Consider the following 20,849-nt stretch of genomic DNA (forward strand, 5'->3'; position numbering starts at 1 on the left):
TAATGATCATGTTCATTATTTTGCCGTCCACAGTAAAAACATCCGTTATTCAATGCATTGTGTGCATTGGACGTCTGTCTTCTCTTTGACTTCAATGAATTGCCATTGCAGTCAGTTAAATCGCGGCAAAAACTGACATTTTTTAAAATATCAAAATTGGCCACCTTTTCTCTATTTTTGACGTTGTGTGAACATAGCCTTATGGTTATCATGGGCACATCACATCCCACAAAAAAAAAAAAAAATATGAAAGTCCAATCAAAGCCAGGTCATAGCACAAAAAATTAGCCCCCATAATTTGTAGATAGAAAATAAAATATATATGTATAGAGAGAGAGTCGGAAAGTGGCAATTGAATGAACATAGTAAAATCTAATTATTTTGTTTTTTGAAATTTACTATATGGCAACATGAAGGATAGCATTACAAAGAAAAAGTTTTTACTGATGCTACTCCAGCTGTGATCAAGGCTCAGAGTGAGTCGAAACGCGTCTAGCATTCTCAGGGAACTTGCGGTTTTGTATGTAAAAATTTTTATGGATTCTACACAATAAATAACAGATTTTATTGAATTGCTGGAATATGTTTTGTTTATCTATATTTCAAACTACAATTGATCCTGCAAAAAAACAAGCCCTCTCATGGCTCACTAGATGAATAAATAAAAGTGCTCTTGTTCTTAATAGAGACGGGAAGAATAAGTACCCAAAATATTTCCTTCTTTGTATCATTAAGGAGGTTAACTACACCTTTGGAATGCAGTGTGCCAATCTATGAACTTGGTTATGCCGACATCATTTATTTATAAAATATTACACAATCTACATAGCTACGCAGAATTGTGCAAAGGTCAATGACAGCGGGGTCATTTAATTTGTGTTGCATCAGAAAACTGTTTAACAAGCAGAGTTAGATCTTTGAGTGTTGGGAAGTTTAACCCTAATTTATTTTTTGCACCCAAAATCATTTTTGCAACCTATGTTTGCAAAACAAAATGCCAGTACTAAGAGGACAGATCAGGTGACCTGCGATTGAACTGAGCATGAGTGACCTAAGATAGTGGATGCCAAGCGAGACTTAACCAAGGGCAACAGGTAATCAATCAAAGCAGCACATGTGAGATTAGTGAGTCTAATGCTACGTTTACACGGAACGATAATTTGCCTGATCATACGTTTTAACTATGTCGAAGTAACCATGTGTTTTTTTTTATAACGATCAGCGTTTAGATATGGAAAATTCGTTTTGCGATCGTTTTGCTATCGCATAAGCCCATCTCACACATAGGGTAAATCGGTGAATGACTGTTTACACGAAACGATCTGCAAATTTTTTGCGAACGATCAACGACGATTTGAGAACTTGTTGAAAGATCAAAATGAACGATTTATCGCTCGTCGCTTGATGCTGTCTATGATGTCCATGCGTTTAGACAGGACATATAGACAGACTTTGTCTTAAAAAAAAGCATCCACTTTCTTATTTAACACACTAAGGCTATGTTTACACAATGTTAAAAATTGAGAAAAGGCGTCCGATTTTGATATTTAAAAAAACGTCCGTTATTGCCACTATTTAACTGACTGCAATGGCAATGCATTGACGTCAATAGGTATGCACACAATGTATTGAATAATGGAAGTTTTTACCGCAGACTTCAAAATAATGAACATGATTATTCTTTTCGGACGTCTTTTGCAAACAGCGGGCGTTTTTTATTAGTTCACACAGTTTTTCTTTTGTCACCGTTCTTTCTCCGTTTTTACTATTAGGCTGCATTCCCACGTTCTGTGTTCCTCACAGAACACTGACGTGGAATTCCTGTAACTGACTCTCCCCCGCCCGGGCAGCAGCTGTAATTAGATGCTGGGAGCAGGGGAACTGTACAGATATGCGCGATGTTGTAATGAAGCAGCCGCATGGCGTTGACGTTAGAGCGCGGCGCATATCTGTACAGTTAACCGGCTCCTAGCATCTAATTACAGATGCTGCTCGGGTGGGGGAGAGTCCGTTACAGGCATTCCATGTCCGTGTCATCAGCTTCCATTCTTTACTGCAGGGGCGGCATTGTATTGAAGTCAATGCAATGCCGCCCGCTGTGTTCACATTGCGTTATTCTAATGCCTGTGCCTGTCAAGTATTTCTGGATGCTGTTCACTGAACACCGTCCGGAAATAGCAGCTGTTCACACAATGTAATATGCAGTGGTGGCCGTATATTGCACTGAGGTGAATGGCTAATTGATTTGCGGGCAAACCCGCAAATCAATAGTAAAGAAAAAGAACATTCCTGCAGCCGATACAGAGGTATCGGCTGCAGGAATGGGCTGAGTGCAGTATCCCGCCCGCTGTTTAACTGCATCCGTTACTATGCAACGGACGCTGTTAAACGCCGTGTGAACTTAGCCATTGCTTTGTGCTGCTTAATTTCCAGCGTCAGTAAAAAAGATAACCATTTCAACTGTATTTTAATATGGTTGTGTGAATGAAGTTTTACTTTGATACATTCTCAGTGCTCACTATTGGCAGGGCCAAGTTATACCAATGTATTTTAAAAGGACTGTTGTGGTTCACCTTCCAATCAACAAATTATGATGACAAAGAAAAGATCCAATTTCTGCTAATGGTCATAAACAAGTTTCACACTAAGTAAAAAACAAAATAAAGAAAAAGGCATCCTTTTTTTAAAAAAAAAGTCTATTGCATCATTTCACGTTCGTCGTTGCATTAGGAATTGCATTGAAGTCTTGCATTGAAGTGGAATAACGGACGTCATTTGCACACATTGTATTAAATTAGATGCTTTGAGATTTTTTGAGATGTATGTCAAATAATGTTCATGACAATTTTTTTCGGATGTCTTTTGCAAACAGCGGACATTATTTTTTTAGTTGTTCACACACAGTTCTTTTTTACCATCCTTTTGCCGTCTTTACTATTAAATTCAATGGACTTTTCAATTAAAGACACACCCAAAGACCAAAAAGTCCACCTGAACTAGAATGTCCACTAATGTACGAACAGCTGTCATTGCACTGACAGGCGGCTAAACCGCAAAATAACGGATGTTATTTTGGACTCAAAATGACAGTCGTCATTTAAAAAAATTATAAACAGACAAAAAAAACAAAAAAACGTGGGAACATAGCCATATAGTCAGACTGAGTAGCTAAGTGCACTACTGTATGCTTTCCCTAGCTATATCTGATAACTGAGGGGGTCTCTGTAATAATAACCCGACTGATCTATACTCTGACTTGTCTATGTGATATGTCAAAAATGTATTTGAAAGACCGTTAGCACTTTTAAATCATATGGATTACTTTCCTTCAAAAAGGCATAACCATGGTTTATTGGCCTCATTACCTTATAATACAGAATTAGAAACAATATAAATACCCATATATCTAAAAAAAATCAACAGATGTAGTGTAAAAAACCAACAATGTCCTTCTGGGTCTATTTTCTTCTTTCTTTTAACTGCTTTAGAATAGCGGCTTATTTATTCCACATTACAAAATCGCCAATAAGCTTATGCAGCTGTACAGTATGTCATAGAGTGTGACACCTTTCAAAGACTATAAAAGAGCTCTCTGTGTAAATCAGATTGCTGCTGACTGAGCTTATAAAAACTCATGTCTCTTGATGTGTATTATGAAAAACCTAACCTGCGAGAGATCTTCAGTGTGTATTCTCTTTCTTGAGGTCCAAGCTCTGACAAAAGCTCAGTATTCAATAATGAACAGTGCTGGTTGGTCATTGAAGTGCGTACATGTGTCTTTACAGAGATCATAGGAGCTTGCAGAATAATACAGTGATTTAATAAAAAATGAAATGTTCTAGAAAACCTCAAACACTGATGGATGGACAGTAAGCGGGGTGCAGAGAAGAAAACTGCATTAGCTTTCTCATTGTGTGTCCAATTACAGTATTACTTTATATGTTTCATGTTTTGATCTTTTGGACTTGCTAATTTAAATTGACACACATATTTTAAGATTAAGGCTCAAAATGCTCTTTTGTATGTTTTGTTTTATCCTTTTTAAAAGAATATTATAAATTTACATAATACTGTGTGAGGGTTATTTTCAGTTAATTTGCGATCCTCCAGAAATCCATCTTTTTTTGCTTTGTTCACTTTTCTATTGACAGACATTTTTGGGGGGTGAAGTGACATAAAAAACAGCAGTTCTGGCATTGGTTATTTTTTTTCTATTGACATTCACCAAGCAGGATAAATAACATTTTGGGGGGGATTTGTCATGCTGTGCAGTGCAAAAAGTCACAAAATTGTTTGCATAAACAACCTTTTTGCACAAAAATGTTGCCATCTGCAATTGGGGTTGAAATAGTGGGCATGGCTATGTGCATGGGGATGTGCTCTCCACGTGTGCCATACTCATCACAATTTACAGCTGCATATAGGCATCAGTTGCTAATTATACCTACATAGACCAAGTGTGCCTGTGTGCTCGTGGAGAATTTTTTCACATGCCAATCTTGATAAATTGACCCCTTTATGTTAATAGTTCTGACATTTCCACAGATGGCAGTATCAATTATCTTTAATATTTTATAGTTTATAATTTTTATATAAATGAAAAAGTCTGGATTTTTTTTTGTTTATTTTTTCTTACACATTTAGCATACCAATCACACACTTTTTAAAAATGCACAAGCCTGGAGGACAGAAATGGCTGCACATCACACCCATGGTTGATATTAAAGGGGTACTCCAGCAAAAAGCTTTTACCCAGTAATTGAAACACACTACAAAGTTATATAACTTTGTAATATGCTTCAATCACCTATCTGTCCCCCTTCCCTATCTTTTCCCCCCTATACCCCCCACCAGGAAGTGAAGTAAACTCTTTCTTACCTAATGACTGTTGACCCCAGGCTGCTCTGTGGCAGCCATTTTGTGACAGTGACATCAGCAAGAGGGAGACGGGTCTAAGCCCTGTTTAGCCAGCCACTCTTTTTTAGATGACTCAGGTTGCTCATCTCTGATTGGCTGAACAAGATGTAAGCCATCTAACAGTTTTACAGAGTCAGTTAGACATCACAGGAGACAAAGTGCATCATTGGAAACCCCAGACCAGGAAGCGAAGAAAAAATGAAGACACCAACTGGAACTTCAGAGACCTGCAAACAGTGGAAAATTCAAATTGAGACATACTCAGGAGGGATGGTAAATGTAAAAACTATGTTTATGATTTATTGATTGTTTTTGTTTTATCAGCGCCGGCTATCAGCTACATTAAAAACCAACACCAGAAGTTAGTTTATAATTTGATCAAACCATATTGCCTCATGTACCACGTGCAGGTCTTCTGATACACATGAGTCCCTAGTCTAGCCATGGTGAAGTGTTCATCAGGGACCTTCACCGCCGCAAAGCCAGTTCCAACAGGGGGGAGGAGCCCAGCAGTCCAGCGACCCCAGTGTCGCAGAACCAAGCCCCCCAGGGCCAGAACTGCACCACCCCGCAAGCACGGCCAGCAGAGGCAATGGCCGGCAGCCAACACCTAGTGTGACCAGATCTAAAAAACCCCTCCATGTGCTCCAAGCTAGTCTGGGAAAGAGAAGGTACTTACCATGCACATCACGTCCCACTAATTGGTCACATATGGGTCTTACTGGGATGAGTGCAAAACCACAAAGAAAGGGGCACCCATGGTTCATACACACAATATACACACAATATTTATTAAATATTTCTTTAAAAAAAAAGAAGAAAGAAATAATACATTTTTTTCAATACAAATAATTGTATATTGAACACTGTAGGGCTATGTGCACACATCCTTTTTTTTAAAGGAAAGGACACTTATTGTAATGAAATATGCATCAGTTCTTCTCTACAGCAGCAGCAGCATTGAATTCCGTGCAATGCCGTCTGTTGTGTGCCGACATCCTTATTTTAATGTCCGCTCTTTAGAATGTCCGTTAAAATAATGAATGTGCCTATTATTTCAAGATGCCGTGCTTTACATTGTAGTCAATGGTTAACTGATTTGCGTGTGCTCACGACTTCCTTGCTCTGTCACCTTTGTTTCTATTATTTCTGCTAGTGTAGCACATGAATGAGTAACACTGCCACTTACCCTATGTTATCTGTAGTAGTGTACTGTGTAAATAATCCCCAGCACATTGCAGCTTTTTCAGTGCACATTTCCCAGCAGTATGACCAAACAGGAGTATGTGCTGTGATTGGCCAGAGAAATAAGTGAGAGAGTGTCATGTATGAGTACTACTGACTCAGAAATAGCAGTGAGAGCATTAAAATTTCCTTGTCTCTGATTGGTTAATGTGACCAAACCCTGCACTGAATAACGGCTTCAGAAAACTGACATGTCAGTTTTTTATGGCACCACAAGAGATACCGGCCGGAGCGTATACTATGTGTATAAACTTGGTCCGGGATTCCATAGAGGACAGGTAACATTTTTTTTTTATTCTGATTTTTTTTTTCTGATTTTCTGATAAGACAGCTTGCCCACATGTATCACTGAAAACCCTGTTGTGAGAAGGTATAGGCTTTGAGGCTGTAGTCTTGAATCACCAGGCTGATAACCATAGAAATTCAGCTTCTATGAGAATAATTGGAGAGATATTACAGCTATGTGCCAGTGTACCAGCTGCATGGGGAATTGAATTAGGAAAAACCACCACCCCTTACCAACCTTTCTGCTTCTTTCAGAATTTGTGCCTGTTTTTCAGACGTGAAACTGATATGTTTGTGAACCAGTAAATGGGCATTTGACCTTTTTCTCATGTTTCCCTAGACTTGTTTATTTCGGGATTCTTTACACAGCCAGAGAGCACAGTACAGGGCTACCCAGTCTTCACTCAGGAGCAACAGTAAATGCAGATACAGTATTAAGAGGGAGAGACCTAAAGGGAGGAAAAAGCAATTGTATGACATTCTAGTCCGTTGTATTACAGCAGTGTTACCTGTCATTAAAATTCTGTCTGTAATGAGATAGCTGCTGAGAAACGTCCAATTGTGAGCATCAGTAGCCAGTGTGAAAACGGCAAGATCCATTTTTTTAAGATATAGTTACATTTTACCTTTGAAAAAAATGTTTTTCTATCTATCTATCTATCTATCTATCTATCCATCCATCTATCTATCTATATATACGGTATATGAAAAAAAATAAGGTTAATTTTCATATGATTAATGTAATGTAATGTAATAATGCTAGCTTTAATTTTGGTATACTTTTTGGCTATGTTCACACAACGTTTAACAGCGTCCGTTGCACAGCAACAGACGCTGTTAAACAGCCGGCCTCTGGGCTGCACTCTTTTTTAGCTCCGTTTAAAATGACGTCCGTCATTTTGAGTCTAAAATAACGGACGTTATTTAGCAGCCTTGCCTCCCCTTAGTGTAATGACTGGTGTTTGTACATTATTCTAGTTTGGAATCACTAATTGGCCTTTGGGTGCGGGTTAATTGAAAAGTCCATTGAATTTAATAGTAAAAACTGTGAAAGAACGGTGACAAAAGAAAAACTGCGTGTGAACAGCTAATAAAAAACATCCGCTGTTTGCAAAAGACGTCCAAAAATAACATCCGTTATTCAATACACTGTGTGCATTGGATGTCCGTCTTTCCATTGACTTCAAAGCTTTGCCATTGCTGTCAGTTAAATATCGGCAAAGACGGATGCTTTTTAAATATGAAAATCAGCCGCCTTTTCAATATTTTTGACGTTGTGTGAACATAGCCAGTGTCTCAAAATAACGGATATTTTTTGAGGCGGACACATGCACTACAATGTGTGAAAAAGACGTCTTTTTAAACACAAAAAATGGACGCCTTTTTCCTTTTTTTGGAGCTGTGTGAACGTAGCCTAAAGTGCAAAATATACGATACTGGAATACAGCTGCACCCTTCTTGTTACAGTGTACATTCAAAAAAATTTTAAGCGATTCGTTTTAAAAAGGCCCCAAACAGGGTGTAAACCTAAGAAGAATGGAACATGACTGCAGAATCAGGCGAATTCGATTACATAGGAGCAAAACGATACAACATGGTAGGAGATTTCTTATTAGAATGCTCTTACTATTACTGACACTAAATACTGTATAGAAATTGTAATACTTTGTGTTACTCTGTGATATTTATTGCTAATGTAACTATGCTATGGGATTATCTTTTGGAATTTTTAAGGTAAAATATATTTTTGGGATTAGTTATCACATGTTTACAAAACCCAAAACAACAAACGCAGAATTTCCATAAATGTTTCCCCACCTTCCCTTTAAACAAGCTTGTGTTACCATTATATTGTACGTTTACTTTTGTACATTTACTAACTTTTCCCCTCTGTAAGGTGCTACTCTATTATTAATGCTGCCATCTGGTTTACTCACCTCTTCTATCACAAAAAGGACTGTGCTATTTTACCTGTTTCCAATATTGCTGTAGGGAACAATTTGTTATTGTGATGTGAGGCTCCCCAGGTGATAATTGTGCTGTGGTCGCATTGGGTTGCATCATGGTGTGATCCATTGCTTTTCAGTGGGTTGTCACATATTACTTTGTCACACCAGGTTGTGTAACAAAACTCTCCACGTAGCCCTAACCTTTGCTTAGATTCTGTAATATAATTTTTTCTTTATAATAAATTAATGTAATTTGTTACATTGTTTCACATTGTTTTTTAATTGTTTAAGATTATTTCAGATGGTTATATTTAAAAAAAAAAAAATCCTTACACTCAAGGCTATGTTCACACACAGAATGCTGCTGTATTTTCAATTTAAGGCTAAGTTCACACAACGTCTTTTGAGCTCCATTTAAAATGATGTCCGTTATTTTGAGTCTAAAATAATGGACGTCATTCAGCTGTCTAGCCTTCCCTAAGTACAATGACGGCTGTTGGTACATTATTCTAATTTGGGATTACTTATTGGCCTTTGGGTGTGTCTTAATTGAAAAGTCCATTGAATTTATTAGTAAAAACGGAGAAAGAAGGGTGGAAAAAGAAAAACTGTGTGAACAACTAATAAAAAACATCCGCTGTTTGATCATGTTCATTATTTTGACGTCCGCAGTAAAAACGTCCGTTATTCAATGCATTGTGTGCATTGGACGTCCGTCTTCCCATTGACTTTAATGCATTGCCATTGCAGTCAGTTAAATCGCTAGCAAAAACTGACTTTATTTTAAATATCAAAATCGTCTTACTTGAACTTCACCAGTTGGAATGCAATACCCCGGGCCGTCAGACCTGTAACCAACATCCACAGTTTTATAACATATTTTCAGACAGGTCTATTACATCCCCTAATAAGTCTCCCCTGCTATCACGACAGTTCACTGGACGTTCATGCAGCAGTGCATACTAAAAATCTTTGTAATATGTAGTGGACATATATCGGATCAGTCAGATTAAATATGCCTTAAAGACAGCTGATGCAGATGCAACCTGTCCATGTGATGTTGTCCACCTTCTGATTCTAAATGGGTGGTGAGATTTTAAATAAGGACTCCCCTCATAATGGAAACTGCGTTTTTTTGGTATATAGAAGTAAAACCCAGAACTAGGCTATGTTCACACTGTGTAAAAAAAAAAAAAAAAAAAAAAAGAGAAAAGGCAGCTGCCAAAAAAAGATCAGTTACTTCCAAATTATAATTGAAGTAAATGAATGCATTGAAGTCAAAGGAATAACGGCCACCCTATACACATAGGGGAGATCATTAATGCTAGCTAAAAAACGTCTCCACAGCGCCGGAGCTATAAGGATTTATGTAGAGACACAATGCCTCTACATAAATCCTGAGCGCACCGGAGCCGGTCCATGTATATAAAGTGGAACCTATGACAGCTCTGGTAGGTTTCATTGACAATTTTTTTCCAGAAAAATGATAAATTCGGTGCACGCATAGGCCATGCCCCCTCTGCATGCTGCCATTCCCCACGTCCCCCCCCCCCTGCCCTCCCCTCTGGCACAAGAGGCGAAGATGGGTCCGAAGCAAATAAAATATTAACAAAAACACTGTTTGTGAATATTTTTATGACCATCGAGCCTATCTGTGCCTTAAATAGGCATTTTAGCCAGATAATAAATGTCCCCCATAGTGTATTGAATAACAAATGCTGTTTGCACAGACGTCAAAAATAATGTTTAGGACAATTATTCGTGGACGTTATTTTGCAACGTTATTTTGCTATTTTAAGTTGTTCATACTAACTTTTTTTTTATCACCCTTTTACCATCTTTACTATGAAATTCAATGGACCTTCGAAAAAAAGAACCACACTCAAAATAGCCAGAACTAGAATAATGGTCATCATTGTAATAACAGCGCCAAAAATGTGAAATGAAAGGTGTCAGTGGGTCTCCATTGGCACACTTGTGATTAGGTCAACTCGTTTTAATGTATGCTTCTACATCCCACAAAACTAATCCAGACTAGCAGGAAATCATTGCAAACGCAACACTAGAGCGTTAGGTCATTGACCATGTTCGAAAGGTGTTTGCAGTAAGATATTCCAATGTTCTTTATGGAGAGAAAGCAATGCATGTCTTACTCATATCAGTGAATAATTAAAACCCACCCTGCCTCTGCCATGGCAGTCCATTCAGAGATTAGGTACAATATACTGTAATATTAGTTAACTATAATGAAATTACTTATTAAACACAACAGTCATTAAATGTCAAATCTGTTGGGAGAAATATTATTTTCTAATAAAGATGAGAGGGAACCTTGCTGTAATATGCTCAATTTTCCAGTTACAAATTGTATCAGCAGCTCACGCCTCATGCATAGCTGGAAATGTAGCTTAAAGCATAATATTAAAGCTGATCTGTCAGCATTTTTACCAGTATTTGAATATTGCCAAGCACATGAACCTAGGAAACGCCATATGTAATGATGAGCCACTATGCCTTATTGCATATTTTATTTTCGTCTTTAGGCTATGTTCACACCCTGTAATACAACGGCCGTTGTTTAACCATGGCTGTTGTTTAACCAAACCCATTGTATTATAGGGCAGGGACTATCCGGCATGTAGCATGTTCCTAGGGCCAACACTGCAGTATTGGCCATAAGAACATTATCTTTTTATTATTTGGATTGTGGACACCTTTGCTCTCAATTCAATTAACCATTGACCACAGTGTGAAGTACAGCTGGGAGCCGGAATGTATTAATTTCATTAACCGTCATTCAAATAACGGCCATTGTTAATGAAACTAGTACAGTGTGTGAACATAGCCCTAAAGGGGTTATCCAGCACTGCAAAAAAAATGGCCACTTTCTTCCAGAGACAGCACCGCTCTTGTCTCCAGTTTGGGTGTTGGTTTTGCAACTTCCTTTTTTTTTAAGTCAATGGAGCTTAATTGCAAACCCCCACCTGAACTGGAGACAAGAGTGGTGCAATCTCTGGAAGAAAGTGGCCATGTTTTTGTAGAGCTGGATAACCCCTTTAATAAGTAGGACAGAGTCTCATAATCCATCATATCATCATATGTATATTTTTTCCCATACAAATGTACAGTATCATATTTTATGTTTGTAGTAGAAAAAAAAATGTAACCTTCACCAAAACTACCCACAGTGCTTTGGTAATCACAGTTCTCAAAGACATGAATTACTATTTATGTATAATTAATCACATCATTTGAGGGGTACACAGACATCACAGGCCCCCATAACAACCCACACACACTCTGATAGATGTTCTTATTTTCTTGTTAACACTAACTGTAATTCTGTAGCGTGTCTTTATTGTTTATCAGTTAATACCAATGCACAGTGTGAGCAGTGAGCTAGTCTCCCTTCCCCCGGCAGCGTGTAATATACTCATCATCAGGATGCTCGCCCACCTGATGAGTTTACCTTAGGCTAACACTGCCAGGTCTGACTTTTAAAGAAACGTAACTAAGTAAAAAACAGGAGAAATCTTTGACATCGCAAAGTTGCACTCGACACAAACCTCATCAATTTCACCTGGATTTTATGCTGGAAAAATAGAAATACTTCTATCCTACATGTGATGCTAAGTCTGAACACATATTTTAATGTATTTATACCATTGGCAAACCTCTATAGCTCTAAACCTAATATATCTCTAAATCTCAGGTGACTTCATCTAAAACAGAGACTTGGGCAATTTGTTAAATAGTTTCAAATTTAGACAAACTATTAGTTTGTAATTGCTTTGCACAAAAAATTTAAGCCATCATTTTGGTGCAATTTTTGGCACCTTAAGTAAACCATGCCCCCTTTCCCATGAAAACACACACTTTTCAAGTAAGTCGAAAAAGCATGCAAAACACATACAGTAAATGTGATACAAATTATGTCAGAATTCTAGCACATTTACAATAGGAATTCTAACCCTTGTTACCATGGACAATGAACAATTCTTCACTCCCAGGGAACCTGCCTCAATTAAACCTGGTATAAAGTAGGTGAGACATAATGGAGGTTAAAGTAGAAATCTGTTTGCCTCCCTACTATAAAAGCATCAGGTGCTCCTGCCACTGTGTTCTGCCACTCTGAACCCCATGGTGGGGAAACATTGGCTGACTAAGAGAGCGTGAACCTTTATAAATGAAACTTTAGACTTAAAGGGAACCTGTCACCCCGGCAACTGGGGCAGAGCTCCTGGTAGACCCCTAATACTTATCTCTTCCTGCCAGTCCCACTTCCGAAGCCGATCCCGCTGTGGGTTCCGGGTTTAAAGGTTTCCTTTAACAGGTTGTTATAGTCTAAATCAAATGGAAGCACCTTGTAAAGATATAACAGTAACAGATATAATTTGTATTTACAAGGAAAGCTTAATATAGAAGTCCTGAGGTGTACATCTAATGTATACTTAGTGGCGTCCCTCATACATACTATTCCATCCAGCAGACCCCGCCACATACGAATAGAGGCATATGCACGAGGGCCTATCCCAGCACTTATATGCACGCTGTACATTGCTTTTTTTAATTACTTTATTTTTTAAATTAGGCAGTATAACATCACAGTGTACTACACTTTGAATTGTATTGCTTAATGCAGTGTAATACTAGCCTTGAAATCTGGTAAGCATAGAATATACAATGGTGCTTTCTCTGCAGTAATTATAACATCTTCATCTTTATGTCAACTGTAGTCACAAACAAGTGGCAATAAGGCTCCTTGTTCTTATATGTAGGTGCATACTAATCCACATCTCTTCATGCTCTTTATGCTGGGCCCCACCTCTGTGTCTTCTTGAGGTGACTGTTCACACTGTTTGGGCTGAGCCACATGTCTGTGTCTTCTTGAGGTGACTGTTCACACTGTTTGGGCTGAGCCACATGTCTGTGTCTTCTTGAGGTGACTGTTCACACTGTTTGGGCTGAGCCACACGTCTGCATCTTCTTCAAGTGACTATTCGCGCTTCACCTCACTGGTGCTGACAGTTTATGTGATATTCTTTCACAATCCTCCAATGCATATAATCACCTAGAAAGTAAAAAAAAAAGCAGTCTATTCTATGTAAAAGATAAATATGTATCGCCATCTGTTTACAAAGATATTTTTAAAGTGTGTAAAAAAAAAAACAAAAAACAAGCATTAAGCACTTTGCCAACTTCACTCTGCCCAGGCTTCACCTATTAAGGCTTTTTAGAATTAAAATGTTTTTTGTGTTGTTTTTTATTACGTGGAGGAAACTTTGTGTCTAATGTCTCAGAGACTAATAGTGCGTTTACACAGAGATTTATCTGACAGATTTCAGAAGCCAAAGACAGATTATCTGCCAAAGATTTGAAGCCAAAGTCAGGAACAGACTATAAACAGAGATCAGGTCATAAAGGAAAGCCTGAGATTTCTCCTCTTTTCAAATCCATTCCTGGCTTTGGCTTCAAATCTTTGGCAGATAATCTGTCAGATAATCTTTCTGTGTAAATGGACCCTTAGCCCAGCAACATACCAGATTCCCCTGATGATTTAAAGTACTGTAGGTTGACAGAAATGCTCCAGATCCAGAATAATTGAACCATATCTCTAAGCCTGGATCATAGAACTGGGCTTAAACCAGCTGAACAATGCTGTTGAGAAATTAGATTACTCAAGTGGCAAAATCAATAGATTAAAATAATTATTATTATTATTATTATTTTTTTATTTAAAACTTTCTACTAACTTGGTATAGTAGAGCACAAAACCCTAATACAACCCTAAATTCCTACAACAAAAAAACAACATACCCAGATCAATAACTGTATTTTCCCACATAGCAGTGGTGGTGGCTTTATGATAAGTGGATGTGTCATTGACTTGATTATCTCTTTAACTACTCGCTGAGTATGCCCTAGATTTGGTTTGGAATCAAAACCCATGGGTGCTTGTGAAGATGGTAAGGAAGGCAAACATTCCCAGGACTACATTATTTAGGGCACCTATAGCATTAATAAGAAAAAAAAAGCACAAAATATGCCACTTTCTACTTTGCAATGCACAGCTAATTGCTATACAGCGCTCATCTATGAAATAATTCATGAGTGTCAGTGTCGATTATTTTAACTATTGTGTTGTTATTAACATTTATCTAATAGCTCTGTTGCTCCCATTAACTACTGACTGCAATGTTCTTCTAAAACACTTCCAAAATACATAAATATTTGAAGATGGAAGAAATGAATGTGCATCGTCAAAATGTAATAACGTGAAATAAAACTTCCAGAAAACAAATAAAAAGAAAACGCTACCGATGAGTGTGTGGAGTAATATAGTCCCCCTAGCCATGTCCATAAATGTAAAAAATCTTGTAGGCATTACCTTGCTTAGTATTCCCAAGATGGCCACCTCAATTTCTCTATTTACTATAATGATCTTTGAGCCCTAGAGAAAAAGACTCTATATTAAATTACTTTTTTTATTAATGTTTCTAACTTTTATAGGGGTATTGGGAGTGTTTCTATATTTCCTTTACAACAAATGCCGATCAGTTATTAACTGAATCAAAAGTCTGTTTTCTCCAGTGCCAGAAGTTAAACATCCAGGCCCCGGGGTTTGACATTTATCTCTATGTGAGGTTACTCCTCCAGTCTTAGGGACAAAGGCTATGTTCACACAACGTCAAAAATGTCCGATTTCGCTATTTAAAAAACCATCCGTTTTTGCCACAATTTAACTGACTGCAATGCCATTGCATTGGAGTCAATGGGAAGACGGACGTCCAATGCATACAATTTTTTTGCAAATATGGGACGTTTTTTATTAGTCGTTCACACACAGTTCTTCTTTTGCCACCGTTCTTTCTCCGTTTTTACTATTAAATTCAATGGATTTTTCAATTAAGCCGCAACCAAAGGGCAATTAGTAACCCAAAACTAAAATAATGTGCAAACACCCGTCATTGCACTAAGGGGATGCCAGGCTTCGAAAAACGCCCGTTATTTTAGACTCAAAATAACGGACTTCATTTTAAACGGAGCTGAAAAAAACGTTGTGTGAACATAGCCAAACTTGGAGTAAAGCAAAATCAGGGAATACCCTCATGATCTCATGATCAGTCTGTGCGGACATTGACGTGTGGCATATTTATTGCTGAAATGTTTATACTTGTCCCATTTGTGTGAATGCAGAAATCTATGTGTTTGTAGCTGAGACAACCTCATTCAGCTAAATACAACAGATAATCAGTTGCTGAAATGTCTACAGCGTATCTATATTGTGGGATTTTACCCCTTTACCCCTGTTTTCAAATTCGCAAATATTACCCATAGGCTATGTTCACACAACATCAAAAAAAGAGAAAAGGATATTATGTGAAAATAAAATGTAAATTTTAAAAAAAAAAAAAAGAGAAAAGGCGTCCGCTATTTAAAAAGATGTCCATTATTGGCGCAATTTATTTGACTTCAATGCAATGCAATATCCAATGCGCATAGTGTATAGAATTATGGACGTTGTCTGCGCGAATGTCAAAATAATGATCATGTCCATTCTTTTCAGACATTTTTTAGTTAATCACACACATTTTTACTTTTTTCACTACTTTTTTCACTGTTTTTGGCTATGTTCACACTACGTAAGAGACCGGCTGTTCCGTGACCCCGGATGATCTTTTGGCCACGGAGCTGCGATGCGGGCGCATCAGCGCGCCCGCATCAGAGCCTGCCATAACCCACAGTGAAGCAAGCGGCCAGAGCTGCTCGCTTCACTGTGTGAACTGACAGGTCTTTCTGCGGGCGGAAATCACTGATTTACGGCCGCAGAAAACTGACCTGTCAGTTATTTGCGGCGCCGCATAGATCCCGGCCGGAGCGTATACGATGTGTGTACGCTCCGGCCGGGATCCCATTGAAAGTAAGGTTATGTTGCACCCCGCAAAACTACGGCCATTTTACGTAGTGTGAACATAGCCTTTACTATTAAATTCAATGGATTTTTCAATTAAAGACACCCCCAAAGGACAATCAGTCCACCTGAACTAGAATAATGTACGAACAGCTGTCATAGCACTGACAGGCGGCCTAACAGTGAAATGACAGACGCCATTTTAAACTTAAAATGATAAACGTCATTTTTTCTTTTTATCTTTTCAAAAACGGACAAGAAAAAAATGTGTGAACATAGGTATATGCTGACCTTACATATAAAATGGATGTTGGGTGGAGACTTTATTTGGCTAATGGCTGCCATCTCCATAAATATGTTTGGCCCAGCCTAGGGAGCTTTTTATTTTTTTAACCCCTAGGCGACCCTGGACGTACTTGTACGTCCAGGGCCACTTCCACGCGTTCAGAGCGGGGTCGCACGGCGGCCGCGCTCTGAACCGCCGCAGTCCCGGGTGCCGCTCCTAGCCCGGGACCGTTGCTATTAACGGTGGACAGCTACATCCGATTACTTGATGCAGCCGTTCCCTGGTGTCTAGTGGGGAGGATCGCTCCTCCAGGATGTTGCCTATGGGTCTAAATCAAGACTATGAGACCAGCAGCTTTTTTTTTCTACTCATATGCTTAATGTTTTGTCTGCAGGTACAATCAATGATGAATTTGTGTTTATGTGCAGTCATGCAGGATACATGATAACTGTAATCTTGACTGTAACATTTATTTTCTAATTGTTATGTATGAGATTTAAAATAGGCTCTATAAATGTTTTTCTTCTTGCCTTTGGTAGTGAAGGAGTTAACTACTATGTTACCCAGGTTACTATGGTTTTAATTACATCATATCCATGAGCTAGTCTTGCATTTAAATTGCTCCTGCATGAAATTCTCTGTAAGTGTTTGTGTGGGAAAGGCTCAACGAAGAGCCAAAACATATCACAGTGTGATGTTACTAAGTTTGCTAGTGATCACCACAGCATTCGAAATTTGACCAATAAAATGTACAACTTGTTGACATACATTATGCAAAAAATAATAATATATATATATAAATATATATATACGTATATTTAAATGTCATCAGACAATTTATCCAGCAAGTCCCCTGATGAACCCCTCCATACCATCTGAGAAGTGAAACACGTTGGGAGTTGCTTTTTTATGAGGTCTTCTATCCAGCAGCATACTGTTTCTGCTGCTCCTTGTGTTATGGATAAGGACAAAAACAAGATTAATCAGGACAGTATTGAGATGCAGGCAGGATTTTTTATCTGAGAAGAACACATTAGATTTTTTTTTTGTCTAGAATAAGCATCATGTGCTTTACTTTTTGATTATCTGCTTTGCACCATATAGTGGTCATTAAGAATCAGTAGTGTTTACACTTATTTACCTGTTTACATGATTCATGCTACATAAATTGTCTGACATTTTTAAATTTTTTATTAATACATATCAATAAATTTTGTCGATCTCTTTGAATATTGCAGAGATCACTTGATTATTGACCTGGGATACACCTTATGTTGCAGTGATATTTATGTTCACTAGTGCAATAAACTAAGAATCACCATACCACAGTGCATGCTGCTCGTATTTATGTCAACTTACTTTTGGCAACTAGAAGAAGGGAAAAATATCTACTGGTAGAAACAACAGGACAAAAATACACTTGTGCTTTACGGCTGCACTGTTTTCTAGTGTTCATAGAGGCAGGTTGTATGCTGTACTAAAGAAGTTGTGCTCTTGTGTGTTATTTATAGAGCAGGTTGTCATATGGATAATTTCTGTCATACATCATTCACTCTTACTGCACTCCTATAGTATATGAATCAAAGTATGCCTTGTATCATTCATATATGTAGGTCATAACACAATCACAATCAGTGATGTACCTACGGAGGCGTTTGCTATGCATGCGGCAGTGAGCACACCAAGAAAAAACTTTGCCTTGGCTACGATATTTAGATACTGGGGTAGGGCATATAGCTACAGTTATTATCTTATGGTAACCTGTGTGTAGATAGCAGTGTGGCCTTGTATTGTCATAAAGGGATGTGCATTACTAAGCACCATATCCTGGTTGAAATGGAGATGAACTACAGGCCAATAAAAGGAAGCAGAACTTTCAGCAATTTATAAATATTTATTAAAATAAAACAATCATAAAATTAATATAGCTCATCCTGTGCAGTTGTTCTGCTGCCCAGATGGCAGGAGGTTGCCAGGTTTTATCAGGCTCCATAAGCCCATTTCACATCCGCTGAGAATCACTTAGAATTAAAGCTGTTAGAAAAAAACATCATCTCCAGACTTGCAGTTTATATGAAAGAACTAGCAGCTTAAATAGAAACTTTATGATTATTAAATAAGAATAAATATTTGTGATACTTTTATAATGAGAACATTCCATATATTACCCAAAGTAACCAATAGATATTAGCTAATAGAAATGGCATAAATCGGATTCGGTTTGAATTTCAAAAAATAATTTAAGCAATTCAAAATATTTTGTGATTTATTTTGTGTCAATTGCGCAAAATGGATGACAATATTTTACACAAAGGAAGAAGGATCACATGACCTGATAACCACATAACCTGGGATAGAGAAAGGACCAAAGAAACAGAAAATAATTTAGTGAGTACAGAAGAACAGATAGATAGTAGTGGAATAGTGTCAGTTGTGTTTTATTGTGAGAAAGGAACCAAAAATTGACATATTGAGGGATAGAGTCATTCTTGGTGTTACTTATAAAAGCACAAGGAATCCTTGATGTAAAACTGTAACATACAATTTTTTTAATCTCCAATCTTCTTAAATATTTTATTAATCCCTATGCTGATGCATTTAACACGCATTTAGACAATGCTATTAACATTACACCTGTGTCCAAATAACAACTGTTATACTTAAGTCTGTGTCTAAAAGACAATTTGAGCAAAATGGTATTCATGGCAGTCTGCAGGGTGGTGGTGCTCCTAGGTAAAGCCAGTAATATGAGAAGAAATATCCCAGTACTTGCCAACATTCCACTTTGCCTACTTGCCAACATTGCTTTCATCAACTACAGGGGCAACAAGCAGTAAGTGACAATTTAAATCATGTTGGTGATAGCATTGTGCCGTGATGTCATTGTTTTGCATCTATTTGTTAATTCCACCAAGATGTGTTGTTTTGTACCAAGCATGAAGCAAACATTTTTATAGTTCCATTATACTTTAGATTATGTCCGAGTGATAATTTAGTGACAAATTGCTCATAACAATTTTCGGTCTGCATATTATTGCCAGTGCTACAAAAATAGTGTTCTGTTTCATGCAGCACTGTTATACTTTTGACTGTGTCCAAAAGACAGTTTTAGGGTGCGTTCACACCTACAGGATCTGCAGCAGATCTGCAGCAGATTTGATGCTGTGTTCAGTTATTTAAATGAAATCTGCTGCAGAAAATCAGCTGCAGATCCTGTAGGTGTGAACGCACCATTAATCTTCTGATACCACTGTGTGGTCAGTATTTTGTGTTGAATTACTAATGCCACCAAAAATTGTAATGTTTCTCTGTCAAACATCAAGTAAACGTGTATAAAACCATTATACTTTATCCTGTATCTAGATGACACTTTAAATCCCTTTAGTGATAACACTATTAAGTGTTTCTTATGTAATTGGTAGTGCCACAAAAACATGTATTGTTCTGCATCAAGCGAGCATTTATATACACTCAAACCTTGGATTACAAGCATAAGTCATTCTGGGAATGTGTTTGTAACCCAAACTACTTGTATATCAAAGCAAATTTTCCAATAAGAGATATTTAAATGCAGATGATTCCTTCCACAACCTAAAAATAAGTTGGTAAGCCATTCTGTATTAATAAAGAACATTGTATAAGTAAAGAAGGGATTAATCAGTTAACTCTCCTTCAACAGACAACCCCACCTGGTGGTTGCAAACCTGCTGGGGCTTGTACCTACTAGTACTAGTGCCAGCTGCCTGGAGCAGCTAATGGTGTAGGGGCTAATTCAGGGTTCAGAGAGAAACAGCATTCATACACATCCAGTGCCACATGTAGATAAGATGGTGGTGACATGTGAGTGACAGCTATGGGAGATGTCCGGACGAGGCCCTGGGAAGTTGAAGCACTTACCACTTGGGTTATGTCTGTGCATCCATGATCTAGACTGAATAATACACTGGAGTAGGAGGGCTCCACTGCCTCACTCACGATCAATTCTCCAGCAGCAGGGAGAGGGGATAATTCTGAGCTGCTTGATTCCACAGGAGAAACTCCACAGTTTTATAGGATCCCTGATATGGATGGGCACCGGAGGAGAGCTAGAAGCTGTCCAATCACCAGCAGAGTTCATCAGGAAGTAGTGGGTTAAAATGCGATGGCTTTCTACCCAGAACGGTATCAGGATGGGGACACAGGTGCTCGTATTACGAATTTTTGCTTTTGTTTTGAGTTGAAAAAATTTCTAATTGGTAGCTTATTTTGCAAAACG

The sequence above is a fragment of the Dendropsophus ebraccatus genome, chromosome 2 (assembly GCF_027789765.1).
Source record: "Dendropsophus ebraccatus isolate aDenEbr1 chromosome 2, aDenEbr1.pat, whole genome shotgun sequence".
In the NCBI taxonomy this organism is placed as follows: Eukaryota; Metazoa; Chordata; class Amphibia; order Anura; family Hylidae; genus Dendropsophus; species Dendropsophus ebraccatus.